General features: G+C 44.2%; 1 protein-coding gene and 1 long non-coding RNA gene across 8 annotated transcripts in view; one reads left to right on the top strand and one right to left on the bottom strand.

Moving 5' to 3' along the window:
- APBA1 (amyloid beta precursor protein binding family A member 1) overlaps positions 1–13,469 on the bottom strand; it is a 204,527-nt gene extending 191,058 nt beyond the window's left edge. For 5 of the 6 annotated variants that reach the window (XM_027041072.2, XM_053205290.1, XM_027041076.2 and 2 more), the window contains exon 1: positions 13,252–13,462. The gene's annotated coding sequence lies outside the window, so the exon portion shown is untranslated. Of the gene's footprint in view, positions 1–13,251 lie in introns of all 6 variants that reach the window. The other variant, XM_027041073.2, reaches the window with a different exon arrangement.
- A 227-nt stretch (positions 13,470–13,696) lies between these two features.
- On the top strand, positions 13,697–17,795 carry LOC106985797 (uncharacterized). 2 transcript variants are annotated; one of them, XR_008291264.1, is made up of 3 exons: positions 13,697–14,230; positions 14,798–14,870; positions 16,674–17,795. It is a non-coding gene; the product is annotated as an uncharacterized LOC106985797 (long non-coding RNA). The 2 variants fall into 2 exon arrangements; XR_003414558.2 differs by having other exon boundaries at positions 16,671–17,795.
- The last annotated feature ends 5,112 nt before the right edge of the window (positions 17,796–22,907 follow it).

Here is a 22,907-nt window from a genome sequence, read left to right as displayed (position 1 = left end):
TGAAAAAGGTCTTCGCACTACCAGTAAGTAGTATGTTGTATCTCACCCGGAGCAGCTCGGACATAATAGGGAATGAAACCCTGAGCCCCTTAGCCTATCTGCTTCCCCAGACAAGCTTCAAGTACTTCACGTGACTTCTAACACCAGCTTCACCTTCTGTCTTAGAGGCCAGACAGCATCTACCAGAGCTGTAATGGTCTGTGCCAGGCTGAAAGCATACATTATGATTTATTTCACACCAGCCGTGGATCTTTTCCCCAGGTTACAGAAAATTAATATATTTGGGCACACTAAAACAGTGCTTATTTGAAAGCTGACCTAACTGCTCCTTTCCTTAACAAATTTTACTAAAGGGCACATTCTATTAATAATTTTGTTCCAATTTTCTAGCTTGTTCCTTTCTTCTTACCCCTTAAACACACACACATAGAGTTTCCTCATGATAGAGCACAGAGCAACATATTCATCAAAGAATATCTGGAAAACTAGCAAACGTGTTGTTCGTATAACATGCTGTTATAATTCCACCATCCAGTTTCTGTCCACCTCATTTGAGAAGAAAAATTTTAATGTACACATTTCCTAATCATTCCACTCTCAGGCCTATACTTATCGAGAAATAAAACGGGAGGCGCTTGGCTGGCTCAGTTGGTGAGGCGTCTGACTTCAGCTCAGGTCATGATCTCACGGTTTGTGGGTTTGAGCCCCATGTCAGGCTCTGTGTTGACAGCTCAGAGCCTGGAGTCTGCTTGGGATTCTGTGTCTCCCTCTCTCTCTGCCCCTCCCCCATTTGCACTTTCTCTCTCTCTCAAAAAATGAATAAACATTTAAAAAAGAAAGAAAAAAATTGGGTGCTGTGTTCAAGGCTTTGCTGTTCAGAGATGTGCAGGATTCCTTGATACACAATAGGGCAACACAGACGAAAAAATAAAGTACATTCTACCAGGTTCTCTTTGTTCATAGACAAAGGCACAGAGTTCTGGCCCCCCACCACCCCGAGTTAAATTTTTGAGAACATGCAGCAAAAGGCAGGGCTTCTGACAGCTGAGGCACAGAAGCCTTCAGCCTCCAGAGCTCAGGGTAGTGACAGAAAGCCCCAGGGACTAAAGCTAAATGTTTGGCCATTCTGGTTATTCTCCAATAAGCCCTTTTGATGCTGAAAGGCTGATATTCTATTGACTGTTTGTTTTCCCCTTCTTTCTTCCCTGACATTCTTTTCCTTTTATGGTTAATAACAGGGGCGGGGGTGGGGGGGGGAAGAAAACTCCTAGGCATGAAGTTTAAAGCCCTTAAATTTAATTACAGGAGTTGACTCAGTCATTCCCCAAAGTTTGCTAGAGAATAGGTGGGATTTCTTTAAAAAGATGAGAAAAATAAGATACACAGAAAAGCAACAGATTTTCTCATCCCCACTGATTCAACAAACATGTACTCCGCATATACTCTATATGTGTACGTATGTGCATGCTGTCCATATGCTATTATCCTTCCCAGTGCTAAAGGAGGTGAAAAAAAAATGTAGGTGGGCGGATGTACATTTTGGAAGGACAGGAGAGAGAAGGAAGAAAGTGGGCACACATTTCTGTGGTCCAAAGGGAACTGTGGTTGCTTGCTAACAAGCAGAACAATGTGTTGTAAGCATTTATGTCAGGAGTCAGGGAGCTAAGTTCCATGGGACAAGTCTGGCCCACTGCCTGTTTCTGTCCTGCCTGGGAGACGGGAGAAGCTTTTACATTTTTAGAAGGTTGAAAAAAAATGAAGAAAGGAATCAAAATTTTGTGACATGTGAAAGTGATACAAAATTCAGATTTCAGCAAACATGAATAAAGTTTTATTGGAATACAGCCACACTCGTTGGTTTACATATTGTCTATGGCTGCTTTTGCACTAAAACTGTGACAGAGACCCGTATGGCCCACAGGACCTATTTACTGTCTGGCCCTACACTGAAAGTGTTTGCCAACCCCTTGGTTAGAGGAGGGAGATGTCACTTCTGCCCAAGGTCATTAAGAAGGAAGTGACACGTCTACCTCACTTTTCTATAGCCCTTTATATCTTATTTGACCCTCCCAGCAGCTCTGTATAGGAAGAGGTAGGAAAGGCAGGTTTCATCATCCTCCCTTTTACAGCTGGGGAAACTGAGTTTCTCTCGGCCCAATCTAGAGACTTGTTCAATATTGGCAGCTGATTGATGGCAGCATCATATGATAGTGTCTGAACCTTTCCACCCCATGGTGCTGAGATTGGAAAGACAACACACACACACACACACACACACACACACACACACACGTGGGACAAGGGCGTCATAAAGAAGGGAGGCCAGCTGGGTGAGTGTGGTGAGGGGCTACCTCAGGGCCCCAGGGCAAAGGAGACTGGCACCAGGAACTGTCTGGGCCCACGAGTCAGCAAACTAAGTTCCAGAGGACAAGCCCACTGCCTGTTTATGTCCTGCCTGGGTGTTGGGAATGATTTTACATTTTTGGATGGTTGGGGGGAAAAAAATCAAGAAAGGAATCAAAATGTTGTGACATGTTAAAGAGATACGAAATTCAAATTTCAGTCTCCATAAATAAAGTTTTATTGGAATGCAGCCCTGCTCATTGGTTTACACACTGTTGTAGTGCAAAAGCAGCCTGAGACGGTACGTGTCCCTGGACCTGGGGTGAGTGCCCTCATCCGGTCTTGTAGTCACTGAGAGAACATCCGGGAGCCTCAGAATCCTGTCTGCTGCATAAATCCTGTCCTGATGAAGTTGAAGAGTAAATGAGACTATCAGGAGAAGCAAATGAGTTAACCGTGTATACTACTCAGCACAACGCCTGGCATTTTGCAGTTGTGATGTTACCTTGTTGTTTCATTCACTGCTTGGGGAAGGTGCTGAGCATTTATTTATTTTTTTTTAACGCTTTGTTTATATTTGAGAGAGACACAGAGCATGAGCGGGGAAGGGGCAGAGAGAGACGTAGACAGAATCGGAAGCAGGTTCCAGGCTCCGAGCCGTCAGCACAGAGCCCAATGTGGGGCTCGAACTCACAAACCGTGAGATCATGTCTTGAGCTGAAGTCGGATTCTGAACCGACTGAGCCACCCAGGTGCCCCTGGGTGCTGGGCACTTTAAAACAGGGATTGACAGGGGTGCCTGGGTGGCTCAGTTGGTTAAACATCCGACTTCAGCTCAGGTCATGATCTCACGGCTCATGAGTTCGAGCCCCACGACAGCTCAGAGTCTGGAGCCTGCCAGACTCTGTGTCTCCCTCTCTCTCTGCCCCTCTCCTGCTCTCTCTCTCTCCCAAAAATAAACATTAAAAAACAAATAAATAAAGCAGTAATTAATATGTACTTATATTAGACAACTAGAGAGCCATAAAGGATGAATTCATACCTGAACATAAAAGATCAGGTTAGACGTTCATGCTCCCTAACACTATGGAAACATTCCATCTGTGGAACAATTTCTAGCTCCTTTAGGACAAAGTTCCCCTAGGCATTAGCTCAGGGGGGAAAAAATTCGTGTACTTTCAAGTTATTTGGAAGAGAATTGGGTGTAAAAACTATTTTCACATCAGGGAAGAAATATATTAGGTTGCAATTGAGAATTAAGTAATTGAACTCCCGGGGCTTGGTGGCCGCAGCTTGGGAAAGAGGCAGGAAGGCAGAAGGGGAGGAAAGAATTGTAAGGAGAGATTAGGCAGGCCAGTGAGTAATCAGTCCAACGGTGAGGTCAGGGCCCAGCGCCTAGGCGTGGTGTGCACAGCCCAGGAGAGCCACTAAGATTTGATTCTGCTTTCCATTTTCCACACTAATAATTTCTTCTTTCAGAAATAAGACATTGACTGAAAAATAAAGTTTCCTCTTAGGACTACTGTGACATTGTACGTGCACACCGCCCGATGTCTAGGTATGCTGATGATCTGAAAGAAATAAACCCTGAACTTCTGACACAGAATCATTTCACACCATAAGAAAAAGAAGCACTCTTTTTGATGGATGTAACACAACAGAACAGTGTTTTTTGAACTACATGTCAGAACCCATTAGTGCTGAAATCATTTTAATGGGTTGCCAACCATATGGACTAGAACAGAACAAAACAGAAAATATCAGAGTGTACCATACATAATAAAGGACAAGCACTGTTGAGTGAAACCTCTGTGTTTCAGTGATAAGTGTGTGCGTGTGTGTGTGTGTACATGTGTGTTTACATTTAGTGATCTGTATTGCCAGGCTGTGGTGTAAATTGTATTCTCAGTAGGGATCATGGTCCAAAAAATTTTAAAGCCACCGAAGAAGAGTGTGATCACTTCAGGGAAGTCCGCTATAAGAATCCTAATTCACTGAACAGTCATGTTAAGGGCTAATTATTCCTGATGAGTGGGAATGTTTTCAATGTCAAACTCTTCCTCTGCATTTAAAACATACTACAATTGACAGGAGGAAAAAGTATGCATAACTTGTCAAGTATACCTGGTCTTTAAAATAAGGTGTATCTGACAATGAATACAGAATTGATCTCAAGATACAGGATGTATTAGAAATCAGAAACATGAATGATTACGTTATTCAGAATGATAACTAACCAACTCCTTTATGAAATAAATGGGGACTGTATGTTTTACACGAGTTGATTTACCAGGGAGCAGAAGAGAAAGGGGCTGGAGAGGAAACTTAGTGGACAGGGATGGTATTACTACCACCCAAAAATTAGATTTTGGAAAAAGATTTAGTTTGACTCCATAGAAAGCTCCACGTTATGAGGCATTCTCTCAATTACTTTCTTCTGAACACCCGAAAGCAAAGAGCCCATTATCTCCAAGATAACAAGAGCTGAAATCAAGCAATTCATTAATGCTGGTTGTGACGACAGATGATTTTAAAGGGAGAAACCATGTCAAAAACATTTTTCCCAGTAAGCCTGAAGATTTCATGAAAAGGAGGGGTAGGCAGATTACCTGAAAAAAATCTGGGGAAGAGAGCCTGAAATGATCACCATTGATATTACACAGGAATGTGTATGGAGGTCACATGATTGAAAAAGGATGGATAAATGAATGAATGAATACATGCATACATGCACGAAGGAGGCCACGCTTTTAATACCAATTTAAGTAAATATTTCTTCACAGCTTCCTATATTGGATGTCCTTATCCAAATAATTCAGACGTGCTGGGTTGTGAGATTGTGAATATACACCTATAGGAACAACTGTTCTTATGTAAATGGGCACACAGGTCTTGGGATATAGTTTGTAGTGGCAGCATCTTACAAGCATTTAGGAAGTACTATAGTTTGGGGCGCCGGGGTTGCTTCGTCGGTTAAGTATCTGACTTTGGCTCAGGTCATGATCTTGTGGTTCGTGAGTCTGAGCCCCGTGGGGCTCTGTGCTGATAGCTCGGAGCCTGCAACCTGCTTCAGATTCTGTATCTCCCTCTCTCTCTGCCCCTACCTTGCTCACACTCTGTCTCTCTCTAAGATAAATAAACATTAAAATAAAAAAAAGAACTACTATATTTCAAACAAGTTAGAAATTAACACACCAAATGTGGCCTAATGACAAAAAAGACTCTGAAGTCAAAGGAGCCGGTGAAACAGTGGAATAAACAATATCATACAGTGTGAGAATAGAAGGATGTCATATTTTTGAAATTGCTAATTTTTACACAATACGATTTTAACTATAAGCAAGTAAGTTAAAAATTGAATACAAGTATACATTTCGCCCTTTATCTGTATCCCTAAAATGTGCTTTTTTCAAGTTGATGTAAAGCCTTTTTAAAAACCATCTCATGGGACAACTGGGGACCACCTTATCATCGAGGGTACCTTATACGTGGGCATATATGGTGACCTGCATCCCACATAACCGAGGCTCCTTGTGGTCCGCACGTGAGTGAACCAACCAGATTGCAGGTAGCTATTGCAATGCATTAAGATCCCTAAATTAAAACACCAATAACTGCTATCGGACTGATTCTTAGCTGTTACAAGATTCTTTACGCTCTGTCTGTTCCATGCCGAATGAAGCCCTGCTTCACGTCTCCTCAGCCCCCTTCTCAGCTCTGCGGGACACTTCCCATGCACACTGACAAATCCCCAACTCCAGCCCACTCTGCCTTCTGCTTATCCACCCCAGGGCTTTCTCTGGTGCCTCCCAGGCTTGCTCAGGCCATTACTGGCACCCCTAAAGTGCTGAGGATTCAGCATGTCTGGTATCACATGATGGATGAACATCCTGGTTTCCCCACCACTTGCTGGACAACGATAAAGTGCATTCTATGCTATCCCAGCAGAACCGAGCCTCCATTGCCCACAATGGTAATCTGCTCATCAGCCCACCTCTTACTGGCTTTCTTTTCTTCCCGGTCTCATTTTCTCCACTCTCTCACTCATGCTTCTTGGGATCACCTCCCCACTAAAACTACCTGCACCCAAGCCCCTGTCTCAGGCCCCTCATGCATAAGCTACTTCAGTGTCATGTGGTGATTTTGTGTCCTCTAAACCAGCTGTCTGCACAAGTCAAGGTGGATGAGCTTTACCCTCATTCTTTCCACCTGGATTACTTACATCTTTGGAAATGTCTCATCTGTTCCTTTCCCTAAGTACTTGATGATCCCTCACTGATGCAGAGAGTATTTCTGGGGGGCTGTAGGGTATGCCCAGATGGGCAAAACATGGTTCCAGCCTCAAGGACTTGAGAATGGGACATGAAAGAGGAAGGAAGAAAAGCAAGCCTATAACTGAAGAGGGACTCAGACTGTGGAAGAGCCATGTGGCAGTTCTAGGAGAGGGACAATCTGGAGCTGACTAGAGCTTCATCACTACCCAGACGGAGCCAGTTTTCAAGTTTTCCAGCGTCAATGTTAGCTCAAGGACACCCGTCTTTTTTTTTTTTTAATTTTTAAATGTTTATTTATTGTTGAGAGAGACAGAGACAGAATGCGAGTGGGTTAGGGGCAGAGAGAGAGGGAGACACAGAATCCGAAGCAAGCTTCAGGCTCCGAGCCATCAGCACAGAGCCCAATGCAGGGCTCGAACTCACGAGCTGTGAGATCATGACCTGAGCTGAAGTTGGACGCTCAACCGACTGAGCCACCCAGGTGCCCCAACCTGTCTTTTGATAAACCCAGCACTGACTCACACACAGGTCAGCCCAAACATGGCACCTGCTGGTACAGCCTTATGGGAGACTGACTGAAAGGCAAAGCAACGCACTGCCTTACAAGTCCTTTAAGGATCCCCAAGCGACTGCTCCACCTATGAGGTACAATATGACACAGCCTGGTGAAGCAAGGAAACCCATGAGGCCTCCCTGCTGTTCCTTGATCATGCCAAGCATGTCTGGCTTAGGCCTTTAGCTCCTGACATGCTCTCTGCTTACAAGGTCCTTCCCCCTAATAGCTGTATGGCTCATTCCTCTACTCATTAAACTCTCTGCTCAGGGCCTTCCCTTAACACTCTCTATAAAATAACAGCACCCTCTACATCGTCATGCTCTAGTGTCTTCCCTACTTTATTCTTTATGGCACTTACCATCCCCTGACATATTATATATATTAGCTTATTTATTTTTTAATCTCCCCCCACAAAAAGGTCAGCGATAGCAGCAACTTTTCCCCCTCACTGTACCCCTTGAATCTAGACTAGTTGTCTGGTCTAGAGGAGGGGTTCAAGGAATGTTTGTTGAAGAAATGAATAGATTCTTTCATCATTAGAATACCCCAATCATCACTCAACCACAGATGAAGTGCTATAAACTCATCCAGAATCACGACAGCCCCAAAACTCAAAAGCCTAAAGGATACATAAGTATTTTGTGAAATGAAATTTTTTATAAAGCTTCAACATATATAGCAGGTATGAATAAATAAAACTTCTTTAATTCTATCATAAACTTGTATGGGCCATGGAATGTAACTCATTCAATGTCTGCGGTGTAAATCAGAAAGAAATCCCAGTATTTTAGATCTTAGATACTATCCCTAGCTTACTAAAAAAATAAATTTATTCATGTATTCATGTGACAAATATTTATTGACTGCTTATGATGAGTATGGTGTTGAGTGAGGTGCTATATTTGATTTTTCTTTTGAAAAATCGACTTTACGCTCCCCGGTAAAGCCATATCCTGCTGTTACAGATAGAGAAAGCCCATCTTTTAGAAAACACTTGCGTTTCCCCCCCCATTCTTTTACTATATGTTTTATTGATTTAAGTCAGCAATCCCTCAGGGAGAATAGTCACAGGAAATACTTCGGGTGGAGTATTTTTTTTAATTAGCTAATTTTAAAGGTAACCATTTTTCACTCTTCATTGAGTTTAAGGGAAACGGGATTTAACACTGTATTTAACAACATTAAATGCCCACAATTACAAAAATCACATAAGTAGTTGTCCAACTCTGCTTACATAGGGCTAATTGGCTACACTATAAATTCACACTCCCCCAGTGCAGTGGTCCGCATAGTTGGGGGGAAATCTTTTACTCGCCCCTAACTGACTCACTGCTACATTTCCACAAGGCATATTCCAAGTTGTCATTTTGCCCATGGTCTCAACCTGCCCACCTCTGACTTTATTTAGGAGACTGGGGCCAAATTATTCTCTTTCCACCTGAAAGCTCCCATGCTTCTGTCTCAAGAGTCCTTCCTCTGCCCTCCTTCAGGATCCCCCCACCTTCCTGAAGATTCCATTCCATTAGTTTAGAGTCTCTCTTAGATTTTCAATGTCTCTTCTTTCCTATGGATTCTTTTTTCTCTGATGAGAAGGTAGGCCCATGCCTTCTTACGAGAAACACATTACTTTCTCTATAGTATGTCATTTCTCTGATGCATCAAACTCCCCTTCCCTCTCACCACCCAACTTATTTGAAAGTAAGTCTGTCTTCACTGCTTTCCACATGCACCACACCCCTGACTCTAACCCCCACTTCCACCTGCCTCAGAGATAATTGAGGAAAGTGAGGAGTCAAATCCATTGGCTTTTCCTTTGTTGTGCCCTTGGCCCTATGGGGTGCGCTGTATGAATGATGTAGGAATGGTGATGGCTCCCTCACCTTTCCAGCTTCTGTGACACCATGTGACTTCCACCATATTGCTCCAGCTGTCCCTTGTTTAATATTGCTCCCATTCTCTTCTTTCTCTTCCCCCCACCCCTCAACATACAGACATCCCCCAAGGATCCTACCCTTACCCTTTGTTTTGCTCCATTTTCTTCCCAGGCCATTCCTGAGACATCAAAATCACTCCTAAGTACAGGACTCACAAATCTCTCTTTGTAGCTTTGACTTCTCTCTGAGACACCTACACCTGTATTCTAGTCCCTTCATTTGGACAAATCTGTCATGGCCAAAATGAAAGCTCTTTTTTCTCCTCTTCCTCACCCTCCTCTGAACCTCCTCTCTGACAACAGCCCCATCACTGTCTCGGCTGAGCTCAATGATGACTTTTGACTTCCCTTGTCAGTATTTAGATTATTCCCACACCCCACCTGGAGCCCTTCTCTTCTTCTTCTTCCCACTGCCTCATTTCCTCTTACCCTTAATTTGGCAAAGGACTCTATCTGGTCTCCCTCCAACCAGTCTTTTCTCATTGCATTATGTCCAACACATTGCTACAAGGTTGTTGCCCTAAAGCACAGTTCTGACCCTGTTGACCCTCTCTCTCAGAAGCCTCCCATGGCTCCCTGGTACTTACTGAAATCCACACACCGGTTGCTCCACAACCTTGAAAGCCTCTCTTTCTCACCTTCTCTCTCATTACATCCCTTGGCATTCCCTGCACTTCAGCCAAAACACACGATTCTTTGGGCAAACACACACTTTTCTGTCACCAAGTCTCTGCTACTCACTCCTCCTCACACATGCCCTTCCCTCCCTGCCAGCCCAGACACCGCCTGTATAAATCGCAGCTCAAATGTGATCTCTTCCATGTAATGTTCACTAATTCTTCCACTGGAAGTCATTGTTATACCTTGCAAACACCCACAGCATGGGAGGAATGTGGCTTTTTGGGTAATGTAGCCATTTTGCCCATTTTTTTAAGTTAGTGTTTTTTAAGTTAGTGTTTATTGGTTTTGAGAGAGACAGAGATAGTGAAGTGGCAGAGGGGCAGAGAGAGAGGGAGAGAAAGAGAATCCCAAGCAGGCTCTGTGCTGCCAGTGCAAAGCCCGAAATGGGGTTCAAACTCACGAAACTGTGAGATCATGACCTGAGATGAAACCAAAAGGCAGACACTTAACCGACTGGGCCACCCAGGTACCTCACTTTTGCCCCATTTTTATAGTAGTCAGTTATGTGTATGCCCTGTCTCTCCTTCCAGGCCATGAATTTCCTCTGGGCAGGATCTAAGTCTCCCTATTCTTCACATCTGTGCCGCTCTGGACATCCCCCAAACTCTATTCAAAGGTACAAACAGCCTGAGATCGAGTAGTCAGTTAAGAAATACTTGTAAGTTAATGACTGTAACCCAAAGGGTTAACTTTGGCCTCTAGTCCTTGAAATTCTCTCCATTTTAGTAACAGTTACTTTTTCCTGGTAGGACACAAGCCCCATCTCCCCACAGTACCATAGTTTATTTCTTTTGGCCCCACAGGCCAATTTTCAAATGCCTTTTACTTCCAAGTTTTCTGAAAAACTAACTTCTTTAAGAGACCCAATAATGGAAAAGAAAAGCATTAATGGTACTTTAAGTGAAGAAAATGCATCCGTGCAGAACAAACAGCTTGCTGGGGGCTACAGCAAAAGGTAAGGCTGTTTACCAGACTGAATTATAGGATTCAAGCTGTATCATTAACCTTACCAGTCCAGTCTTTGGAAAAGCCAGCCACTGTATTTTTTTTTTTTAATTATCACATTATATTAGAAAGGAAATCACTAATTCCTGCCTGAGTCATCAATTGTGTTGTTGTATAATTCTTCTTCTTCTGAACAGTGTATTTACCTTGTCAATTTCTAACATTCTTAAACTTTCTTGTAAGACCTTTACATCTCTGGATTTTACTTGAAAATATAAAGACAACTTAAACACACACACACACACACACACACACACAACCTCTTCGAATGCTTTTTAAATTCCGTAAGTACTTTTCTCAGAAAGACATTGGCAGAACCGACATGGAGTAAAGAACTAAGATTCAAAATTCATTTTTATAAATCTATCCTTAAATCTTGGAGGAGATCCAACAACCTCACATTAAAATTTTAGAAGGCTTGACTGAAGGACATGGGGAAATGTAATGTCCACAGCTTCAAGAGCACCTGGTCTATATATCATCGTTAATTAAGAGAAGATAAACAGGAAGAAAAACCGTATGAGCACAGCACGAGTTTTATTATTTTTGATGTAACAACAATATCATGCAACCTTTGCCAAAACAAAAATTTTTTTAAAAGGAAAAGAGAGAAAGAACCCTCTGATGCCAACGTGTTATATATTTACTTGGATAGCCATGCCTGCTAGAGGCTTTTCCAAGAGGACTGGGGCAGACAGTTTGGATTCTGACAGCAATGCAGTAGAATTTAAGGTGTTGTGATTTAAATATGTTCTCAGCAGGCTAATCTAGTCACACAACATTTTATAAAGAAGTCTCAAGATATTAAGTGTAGAGGTGTATTAATTCCCACAAATACCGCAGGAGAAATACAGGCACTGGGAGTCAAACTGCAGTGGACACACATATGAATATGCTATCTCCCTATCTCTATCCAAGCCCACATAAGCCTATCTTTATCACACAGAGACAATTAAACAGCTATACTCTCTGGATGCAATTCTGCATCCTGGCTCCCACTGGGTGACTTATTGCCAGCGTGACATTTTTCAAATTCTCTATTAGCAGGCTACCTTGGCTAGGAAAGCAGACCTCACCAACCCAGGACCCCATTATCATGAGTCTCAGGAGATTTCAGTTCGTGAATGACATATGGCACCACCGAGCCATTGTGAAAGCTGGAAGAGTGGATGACACCAGCCGTAGAAATAAAGTGTCCCTCTTCCTTAGGAAAACGCCCTGCCTATGTGACGCTGACCAAGGGGGGGTACCAAACATTTCTCAGTATGATCTTTTTCTTCTTTTCAAACACTCCCCTGACCCCATCTTTCTATTCACACCTCCAGAGTTCATTCTACAAGAACCAACATAAAGATCACCGGTACTCCAGCCTTAAGGTTTGCAGTGCTGAAATGTGAAAGGAGAAGGTCTAGTTGACATTCAAAGTTGTGGTGACGGAGAGACAAATGTGGCCATTAAAGACCCTTCTCCTTCAGGTCAGACAAGAGATAAACAATAGAAACTGCAGAGTCAGGGCATCAGAGACCCTTACAGAACAGGGGCCGAGGAGAGAAGTATCACGGGATAGAAGCTCCCTTCCAAACCCCAGAAGGCTAGCAAGCCCAGAAGGGGTACCATTATCCTATTTCCCTGCCTGCCATGTGCCCTAAGCCCACATGCACACTTCCACATCCTCATGTCCAGAAGCCAGAGAAAGGGGAAGTGAGAATCCCTGCACGCCGCCCATCCACACACACGAGCAGAACACAGACTGTACTCAGAATTGCAGGGTCAAGATAACAAACACTGTCCCACAGTCAGCGGGTGACAGCGAGTCAGGGCACCGGGAGATCTCTGGGTTTGGAGCGCAGTTAGAGGAGCGCGGATGCAATCACACGAGTACACACACATACACACTCACACACATGGGATTTTACAAATCCGCACCTACCCCAGCGCCTCTCTCCACACTCACAGACCAAGTGCATCCTGCCTTCATCGTTGCCATCAACACACTCTCCGGGAGAGTCGCGGCCCAGGGATGAGGGATCCTAGCGGGGATTCCTGGAAATGTCATTCTCCAACACCTTCGGTCCGCCACCCCCATCCCCTTGGCTGTACCTTTTACACACACACACACACACACACACACACACTCTCTCTCTCTCTCTCTCTCTCTCTCTCTCCTGCCTTGACTGTCATCAGGCACGCCCGCTGCCCCCAAAACCCCGCATCTCAGCGCGCACCGGACACCAGGCGTCCCTGCCTTCGGCGCCCCCTTCCCCCGCCCCGTTGGCTCCATGGCTAAAGGCATTGCCCCCTGGATGTCGCCGGCTGTCCCCGCTCATCCGCACTATTGTTCCATGCAGCCCCTCTCGCGCCCGGGGGCACCCTTCGGCGAGGACCGGGGCTCCGTCGGGGGCAGCATCGGCGCCGGGCACCCCCCCCCCCACTCACCCACCCCTCCCTGGCGGCAGTACCTTGCCTGACAGCTGGGTTCGCGGGCCCGCGGGAGCAGGCGGCGCTAATGACAGCGCCGGTGCCAAGCCCGGGAATAAAGCTCTGCTCCAGCCGCTCCTACCTCCAGCGCCACCATCTTCTCCCGCCGCCGCCGCCGGGACCGCAGCCGCCCTCGCCCAGCTCCGGCTAGGGCTCGGCAGCCGCCGCTCGGGCCCCTCCGGTCCGCGGCCCCACCCCCTTCTGCCCGCCCCTCGTGACGCGCGCCGGGGCCGAGCAGGGCCGGCCTGCGCGGGAGGGCGCCCGGGGGAGCGCGCGCGCGCACGCCGGCGCTAGTAGCGCCCCTGCCACCCACGCCCACCCGCGCGCACGCGCGCCGCGCGAGCCCGAGGCGGCGAGGCGGCGAGGCGGCGAGGCGGCGTCCCCCAGCGGCCGCCCGCCCCAGCGCGCCAGCCCCGGCGTGGGTGGGCGTGCGCGGCGCGCGTGCCTGCCGCCGCCGCCGCTAGCGCCCTGGCCCAGCCGGCGAGCCCCGGCGTGCGCGGGCCGGGCGCACGGTGCGGGAAATGCGGCCGCATCCCGGAGGTGCCGGCCGGGGACCTCCGCCCTCCCCGGCGGAAGCCCGAGGGGGTCTCGGTGTCCTTAAGCGGCAGCTGAGGCCAACCTCTGCGCGCAGGACCGCGAAGCCGGGCAGCCGCGTCGGCTCCTGCGGGGTGTTGTCTTTCGTTAGTTACTCCCGAGCTTTCCCGCTTCCCAGCCCCGTGAATACCGCCTGCACTTCTCAGAAGAGCAGCCTGCCGGTGGCTCCGGCACGCGCTGCAGTCCTGCGTTTGCGCCGCTAGGGGGAGAGCCCCTCGGGTTTGGGCCCGAGCGAAGCTTGGCCGAGTTTGCAGCCCTCGAGGGAAACTGCCCAGTCCTGAGGGCCAGGCGAAAAGCCTTCAGCTTATGATGCCGGGAACCGACCGCCTGGGTTTCTACCCCCCTGCCCCCCGCTTCTCAATTCTGGTTGGTCATAACTTGAAATGTATTTGTGGCTGGCTTAGAGCATCAGCCCCAGATGTGGCCGGGAGGGAGGGGACCTTTGCAGTAGGGAGCAGGTGGCAGGTGCTGTGTGTTAATGAAAAGCAGTAGGCAGGACAGGCCCCCGGAGACCTGGGTCCTGGCGTCAGCCTCACCTGTAATTGGCCGTGTGACACGTGCCAAGTCACTCCCCCTCTTCGGGACAGATTTCTCAGTATTAATAAGTTATATTTGCACGTGAGCCTTGGCTATCCAGATGCCTGGGGAAATGGATCTTTTACCACACCGTGTTTCCATATTAAGCACAATGCCTTCAGAAGCGTGGGGGGTGGGGGAGGGCAGAGGCTGAAGCATTCCTGGGATCTTGTTTTAGCTTTAAAATTCATATGAGTTTTCCATTTTACTCCATAAAGGATTTTTCACATTTTTTCTTTAATAAAGAAAATAATAGATTCTCCCTTCCTGAAAAGATCTTGTAGTAAAATTGAAATACTTACCAGGGAGATGTATCATGCTTGTCCTATGACATTACATACCTTTTTTCTTTTTCAGTAAATATTTATTCTGCATGTGTTCCAGACCTGGCCGTCGTCCTCCCAGAACTCACAGCCCCCGGAGCAAACAGGTATCAAACAATCAGACTAACAAATGCAACTGGGATCAACTCTCAAATGCCAAGGGGCTGAGGGTTCACAGGGAAACCTAATCTAGACTCCAGGATTCAGTAAAGCTTCCCAAGGAAATGACCTTTGGGATTGCCTAGGAAAGGCGGCCGTGAAACACTTCCAAGGTAGAGAGAAGATATTGTGCAACAGCAGTCTACGCAGGTAGGGTAGAAGTGAGAGGGAATGTGAGACCGGCCAGAGAGGCAGGCGGCAGAAGCCAGAACTTGCCGGACCTTGTGGGCCATTTTAAATAAGGATTTTATCTCATCAACCATGGAAGGTCTCTGAAAGGCTGTAAGGGTTGGGGGCGGGTGATCATGATCTCATGTCATTTCCTATGTGAACAACTGATTTATGGAGGGTCAGGGTCCAGGCGAGAGAAACTCTGACCCCTTGACACATCCTTGCCCATGCTATTTGGTGAGTGTTTCTAGGGTTTTCAGTTTCTACACCACACTGCTTTTGGGAGTCCTTTCAGAGTGCCTCTCTGTAACAGCCCCTGTTTTGTTAACTTTTAATCTGCTGTGGTTTTAGGAAGGGAGTTAGCTAACCTTATTAGAATTTCAGGTTAAGTAAGGGGATATAGGTTCTGAGTGAGGAGCTCTTTTCTATGCATACCCTTGGTGCTATTTGGTTTGTTATCTCAGAGATCTTTCTACTTATTTTCTCCTTTTCATTGTGTTCCCAGTGAGGCAAAGCTCCTTGATGCATGAGTGAGAGATACATTTTGCTTTAATAACACCATCCTCTCAAATCTTGCATCACAGATTTTTGTGCAAAGTAAAGAAAGTGTGTAAATTACCCTGCAGAGCTTTAAGTGCTATATGAATGAAAGTAATAATGGTTATAATGGCAGCTTAGAGACCTTCATAACTAATTAGTTACCAAATATTAATATCTGGAAAACTCCTTCCTCCTGCCCCATCCTCCCATGAAAAACACAAATATGCCTATTCCTTACGGACAGTGCAAATCCTCATCTCAAGTGCTCATGTTACTCTTTGTGTCTTGGCTGGCAGACAGCTCAAAGCCAAGTTTGCGGGTCATTGCAGGAAATGAGCGGATCCACAGGGCAGTCATATCTATGTCTTAGCTCTTCCTTTGGTCTTGTTCTTCTATCTCAAGTTTTCCTGTATTCTCCTAATATATTATACATATTTTTAGAAGGCACTTAAAATATTTGTATCCACCTACTTTTAATGAGGGTCAGAACTGCTATTCAGTGTTTCAGAAGGCAGTATATAAAACATTGGCAACCTGCCAGCCATTGTAGCTGGTAACTATACTATAGCCAAGGGACTGGGTTTTAAATTTTTTAATGTTTATTTATTTATTATTATTTTTTTTTTGAGAGAGAGAGCAAGGGATGGGCAGAGAGAGAGGGAGACAGACTCTCAAGCAGGCTCTGTGCCATCAGACAGAGCCGTATACGGGGCTCGAACCCACGAACTGTGAGATCATGACCTGCGCTGAAACCAAGAGGGATGTTTAATGGACTGAGCCACCCAGGCGCCCCAGACTGGGTTTTAAATTAAAGCTTGCCCAGCACTGCATGTGGATCAGAAGTCTCTGTGTATACTAGCTTAGAGCCTTGTATTAGACAAAGTTGTCTCCCACTGGCTCATAGATAATTTCCTTTAGTGTAATCTCCGAGCTCCCAAGCTCCATCAGCCTGCCCTGTACATAACAAGCACTGTTTGTCACTTGAAAAGAGGGCAGGGATCCATGAACTTTTACTCATTTAGGTTTCTTTTTGTCAGCAGTGACCTGAAGATTCCAGGATTCACTCATTCCATTCAGACTTCACAACAGTGTGACCACGTCTTTCAGCCTTTGATATGACTCTGGACAGCCAAAACTAGACATGTCTCTTCTGGTAGCAGTAGACACTCTTCCTTGATTTCAAGTTCCTTACTGATTCCCTTCTTTCTCTCTCAGTCCCTGAGCTCCTCAGTCTGAGGACCGGAAGGGTATGTGTAGAACAGACATTCAACACCCTTTGGGTAAAGAGGGCTGTTGTTGATGATTTTAGTTCTGCTAACATTTGGTAATTCAGAAACCTTTCTAGTCCACAGAATAGTGCTTTTGTCACAGAATTTTAAACGAATGAACTAAGTTATGAACTAAATTACAATTCTGAAACGTAGATGTCCTAAACTTTAATACATTTGCTTTTTATATGCCGATTCTTATCTCACCAGCCTTTTCTCTGGACGTAAATTCTGTCATGGCTTCAGATAGGTGCCCTTCCTTTCCTTTCTGTTTGCCAAACAGGTCAGGCCCCCTCTTTATTTTTCTTGAATCACATTCACTGTGACCTTGAATGATTTGAATGAGAATTTTGTGCTATGGCTATGTTTATGTGATACATTGGGAGACACTCTGGTGCCACAAATAGTAATTCTGCCTCGGAAGTTTCCGAATGATCTTTCTGAGTGAAGAGTGTCATGAGAATGTATTTAAAAAAATTTTTTTTTGTTAAGTTTATTTATTTATCTGACCAACAGTCAGACAGACACCCAACCAATGGAGCCACCCAGGCGCTCTAACATACTATCTTTTTTAAATGATTATATGCTTCTCCCTGAACCAACCTCCATGGCCAATAACGGCTGGGCTCCCACTCCTGAAGTTGGGTCAGTCCTCCTCAAACCACATGGCTGATGGAAGACAGAGCAAGACCTACATACCACAAAGAGCAGGAAATGGACAGAGGCAAACAAAGACATCAACTACTCTGTTCATTTCAGGCTTATAATAGTGAAAGATGAAACACTTTAACCTAAATATACAGAATAAGGGAATAATACATAAATTGATATATCTTTACAGTGTTAAATTATGCATCTGTTAAAGATACCACATCCACAGATTTATCTTATTTTTTTATTAAAATTTTTTTTCAACGTTTATTTATTTTTTGGGGGACAGAGAGAGACAGAGCATGAATGGGGGAGGGGCAGAGAGAGAGGGAGACACAGAATCGGAAACAGGCTCCAGGCTCCGAGCCATCAGCCCAGAGCCTGACGTGGGGCTCGAACTCACAGACCACGAGATCGTGACCTGGATGAAGTCGGACGCTTAACCGACTGCGCCACCCAGGCGCCCCTATTAAAATTTTTGTTAATGTTTTATTTATTTTTGAGAGAGAGAGAGAGAGAAATGAGTGCAAGCAGGAGAGGAGCAGAGAGAGAGAGAGACACAGAATCTGAAGCAGGCTCCAGGCTCTGAGCTGTCAGCACAGAGGCTGATGTGCGGCTCGAACCCACGAACCATGAGATCATGACCCAAGCCAAAGTTGGTCTCTTAACCGACTGACTCACCCACGCACTCTAGACAGATTTTTTTTTTTAATAATGTGAGAAAAAGTTTAAGTTTTCATCTTAACTGAAAAACTCTGGATACAAAATTATGTTGTCAGTTAATTACAACTATTAAAAAGTGGCACAGAAAATCAAGTACATCAAAATGTTAGTAATAGTCCACTGAACTAGTATGGTTATTTTCCTCTTTTGATGCTTTAGTAGTCTAAAAAATTTCTATAATGTACAATGACCTGAACAATGTGAATAATATTATTTAAAATGTGGCTGTAAAATTAACGTTACCACCAAATGCCATAAAAATAACTCTTGCCTCTCTTTGCATTTCAAAAGCATTTTTTTCCAGATTTGATGTATCCTTCCAAGTTTATTTGAGATACCACATACTTCGGGAAAACATTTTCAGGCCATGTTGCTCTCATTGGTGTACCTTATTATCTGAAAATGTTTGTAGCATTAACAGCCTATAGCCTCTCTGAAATGTCAGGATATAAATAGACAAAAATTGATAAAATTGTTTGCTCGTTCTGTTTGACATCTGTTTCCCAACTTATTTCAGTAGAAAAATACCCGAATATTATGGTCATCAGGTATGAGCACCATAAAATATTGATATATTTAATTCATCCCAGAAACTGGGAACACTTTTACTAGAAGAAAATATGACTGTTCTATAAAAAATACAATATTACAACCAGGAGTATATTTCCTTAAAAATAAGAAACTATGAGATTAAGTCCTCGGCAATTTCAGAATTCTTTTTCTCTCTGTATGTGTTTGCTACAGATTTATATCTCTTTGCCATCTTATTAATAGCTACGTGGTAGTAACACCAAAGTTTAAGTAAGATGGATAGGATAAAAATACAAAATTGATATAATTCTAATAACCATTTTTTTTTACCAATTCATAAACCAAGAAATAGGCTACCATTATTCATTTTTGACAGGAGATACCTCACTTCTGTTTCTAGAATAGCACTGACCTGTGGAAACATGATTTAAAATCACTGCTCTGTTCCTATTTTCTTATTGGTGTTTTGTTTCAGGTATGTTGTATTACCTCCCCAACTAGTTCACGAGCCTTTCAAGATTAGTGATTAGATGTAAACGTCAGTTCTGTTATTACCTTTGCATCCCCTCCACCAAGCACCTGGTATATAGTAGGGTACCTATCATATTTGTTAGCTGATGAGGCATTTATTAACTGTCCTTCCAATTACTCCAGTTGGGTTGTTCAAGATTATCGAAGTGATTTGCCTTTAAAATAGTTTCTTTTTCCTTTGTTACTATTTTTGTAAGCATTCAATAGCTTCTGAAAAAAAAAGTTACAGATATCTCTATTGACTCAAAAATAATGAGCCCAGGTAGGGCTTTAATAGGAAATAAAATCAGTGTAAGCAATTTTATCAGACTTTGCCAGCCAAAGGAGATAATCTCTCTGCCTGTCACGCACACACACACACAAATACACACCCTTCAGAGATGGGATCCTGTGAAATTCTATTAAGTTTAAGCCCTACGTCTTGGGAGCTTTCCCTATATGGTTGCACGGTATCAGTTTTTAGGATGAACAGTAACAATATAACTAATAGTCACAGACATATTGACAGTTTCCAGTTGGTGATACTATTGAAAAGCCACTCGCTATTTATTTATTTGTTTGTTCATAAATGTTTATTTTTGAGGTAGGGGGAGAGCATGGACAGGGGAAGGGCAGAGAGAGAGAATCCCAAGCAGGCTCTGAGCTCTCAGTGCAGAGCCCAACATGGGGCTCGATCCCACGAAGCCACCCAGGTGCCCCAGCCAGTTAATATTTACATCTTCATCCAATAAGCTTCATTAAGCTTCTAATATATATTAGCCACTGTGGTAGGCATTTGAAAGACAAAGCCACATATCACAAGCTCTCTATCCTTGAGGACTTTTCTACATTAAGAAAGACAGGCAGACCTATGGACAAATAATTTTAGTGAATTCCACTGGGCATGATAAAAGATGTACAAAGCAAGACATAGCCAAACTGTATTTTCACTTTTGTTGCCATCATTGTTTTGCTAAATACTGTGTATTCAGGAAACTAAGTTCTCTATCTTCTAGGATTCAGGTCTGTAGTTAAACGAGCAGTCTTCTTTCCTTAAAAGAAATTTTGTTTCCTAATTGTAAAAAATCTTATGGCCACCTAGATTTGATGGCTTCCATTTAACCAAAAGGCTTCAAGCATCTCCCAGTTGAGAAACATATGTACTTTATTTAAAGCACTAAGGGCAGACAAATGCATTTGCTTCCAGAAAAAATAACAGAGACCATCTCCCTAATGGATAAACCCTGGAAAACTGAAAAGAAAGGACATAGGGTCTTTGACTTTTTCTATCAAAAAGAAAACTGATTTTAAAAAGGGGACATCAGGGCACCTGGGTGGCTCAGTCGGTTAAGTGTCCAACTTCCACTCAGGTCATGATCTCGTGGTTCATTAGTTTGAGCCCCGCGTCAGGCTCTGTGCTGACAGCTCAGAGCCTGGAGCCTGCTTCGGCTTCTGTGTCTCCCTCTCTCTCTCTGCCCCTCCCCGTGCTCTGTCTCTCAAAAATAAATAAGCACTGGGGCGCCTGGGTGGCTCAGTCGGTTAAGCGGCCGACTTCGGCTCAGGTCATCATCTCACGGTCCGTGAGTTTGAGCCCCACGTCGGGCTCTGTGCTGACAGCTCAGAGCCTGGAGCCTGTTTCAGATTCTGTGTCTCCCTCTCTCTGACCCTCCCGCATTCATGCTCTGTCTCTCTCTGTCTCAAAAATAAACGTTAAAAAAAACATTAAAAAAAAATTAAAAAAAATAAGCATTTAAATAATTTTTTAAAAAATTAAAAAATATATTAAAAAGAGACATTAGTTAGCATAAACTTAAAAGACACTTTCTTCTTTTATTTTATACCCCAGACCCCCTTACCCTTCTTCTGCCTTCTACCTCAAACTCCTATCGTTTTATTAAATGTAACTAGGAGATGCTTGTAGGTGAGGTCAGTTTTGCTGTGGATTGAATTTTGAAAGCACATTGTAATTTTAGGCATTCGTGCAGCCAAGCACTGCCAAACTCGGTAGGCTGTGGGGTTGTGGGAACAGCCGGAACGCAGATGGAACCAAGAAATCTGTTCCTGGAGCAACCTTTTGAGAACCGAGAGATTTTAAGTCCCTCTTAGTAAGGTCTGACAGGTTAAGGAGTAACATGTTCTGGGATTCAAGACAGCAGCTTTTCACCCTTCCTTGCCATTTGGGAATTATTTTCATCCTCACGCTGCTGCAAACCTATCAAGAAAGCGGAATGGAAATGGGTCTCAGTGAGCGGTGTAGCACAAATCTGAAGCTTGGGCAGCAAGAAGATTCTCCTGCCGAACGGAAAGGCAGGGCCGTGTTGGTGGGAGGCTGCTGAAACAGCATCAAGTTATCATTCTCGTTCTATTTGCATAGAGCAAGGAATAATCCTTTAGGCTTCTGGGCAGCAGTCTGCTTAAGAAAAAAAAAAAGATGGTTGAGAAATTTCAGCGCTAGACTCTCTGGATCAGTGTTGAATTTTAATGCGATAGAAAGCTAATTATTTCCTAAATTCTTCCATGGATTGCTCGGAGAAGATAGTAATTATTATGGAGAAGAAAAAAAAGTTCCAGGATCAAATAAGCCTTGAGAACCCTAGAGTAAAAACGAAGTTGTTTAATTTGTTCCTGTTGTTGTTGGGTTGGGTTGAGTTGTTTTCATTGCAGAGCTCCTGTGAGCCTTTAATTGTGAATTTCCAGGAAGAGAATAGAGATGTAAGACCTAAAATGTTTAATTGTCCCTTTCTAATGTTGAGGGACTGGCGAGGCTGTGTTATGGCTCTTGTGGTCCCCATCCTTCAAAGACAAATATTATAATAAGATTATAATAAGGATGAATATGCTAATAATATAATGCTAATATTATATGAAAAAAACATTTTGCTTTTTTTTTTTGCTTCTGATTCGAAAAAAAATTAAAACAGTTTTGTGGCCCCCTAGAAGTATTGAGGACCTTAGGCTTTGTGCCTACTCTAATAGGCAAGTTGACCCTACAGACAGGTGTTACATAGGAGGAGTGAGGTATTTTTTTTTGAAATATAATTTATTGTCAAATTGGCTTACATACAACACCCAGTGCTCATCCCAACAAGTGCCCTCTGCAATGCCCATCACCCATTTCCCCCTCTCCTCTGCCCACCCCCCTCAGTTTGTTCTCTATTTAAGATTCTCTTGTGGTTTGCCTCCCTCCCTCTCTGTTTGTGACTATTTTTTCCCCTTCCCTCCCCCCATGGTCTTAAGATCCACATATGAGTGAAAACGTATGATAATCTGTCTTTCTCTGACTGACTTATTTCACTCAGCATAATACCCTCCAGTTCCATCCACGTTGCTGCAAAAGGCATGATTTCATCCTTTCTCATTGCCTAGTAGTATTCCATTGTGTATATAAACCACATCTTCTTTATCCATTCATCATTTGATGGACACTTAGGCTCTTTCCATAATTTGGCTATTGTTGAAAGTGCTGCTATAAACATTGGGGGTACATGTGCCCCTGTGCATCAGCACTCCTGTATCCCTGGGGTAAATGGAGGACTGAGTTAATGTGTAAAACCCACACAATGGAATCAAAAGGCACAATGTGGCATTCCA

This window comes from Acinonyx jubatus, chromosome D4, assembly GCF_027475565.1.
Source record: "Acinonyx jubatus isolate Ajub_Pintada_27869175 chromosome D4, VMU_Ajub_asm_v1.0, whole genome shotgun sequence".
In the NCBI taxonomy this organism is placed as follows: domain Eukaryota; kingdom Metazoa; phylum Chordata; class Mammalia; order Carnivora; family Felidae; genus Acinonyx; species Acinonyx jubatus.
Note: the sequence above shows the minus strand (reverse complement) of the source record. Positions and strands in the feature narration are given on the sequence as shown.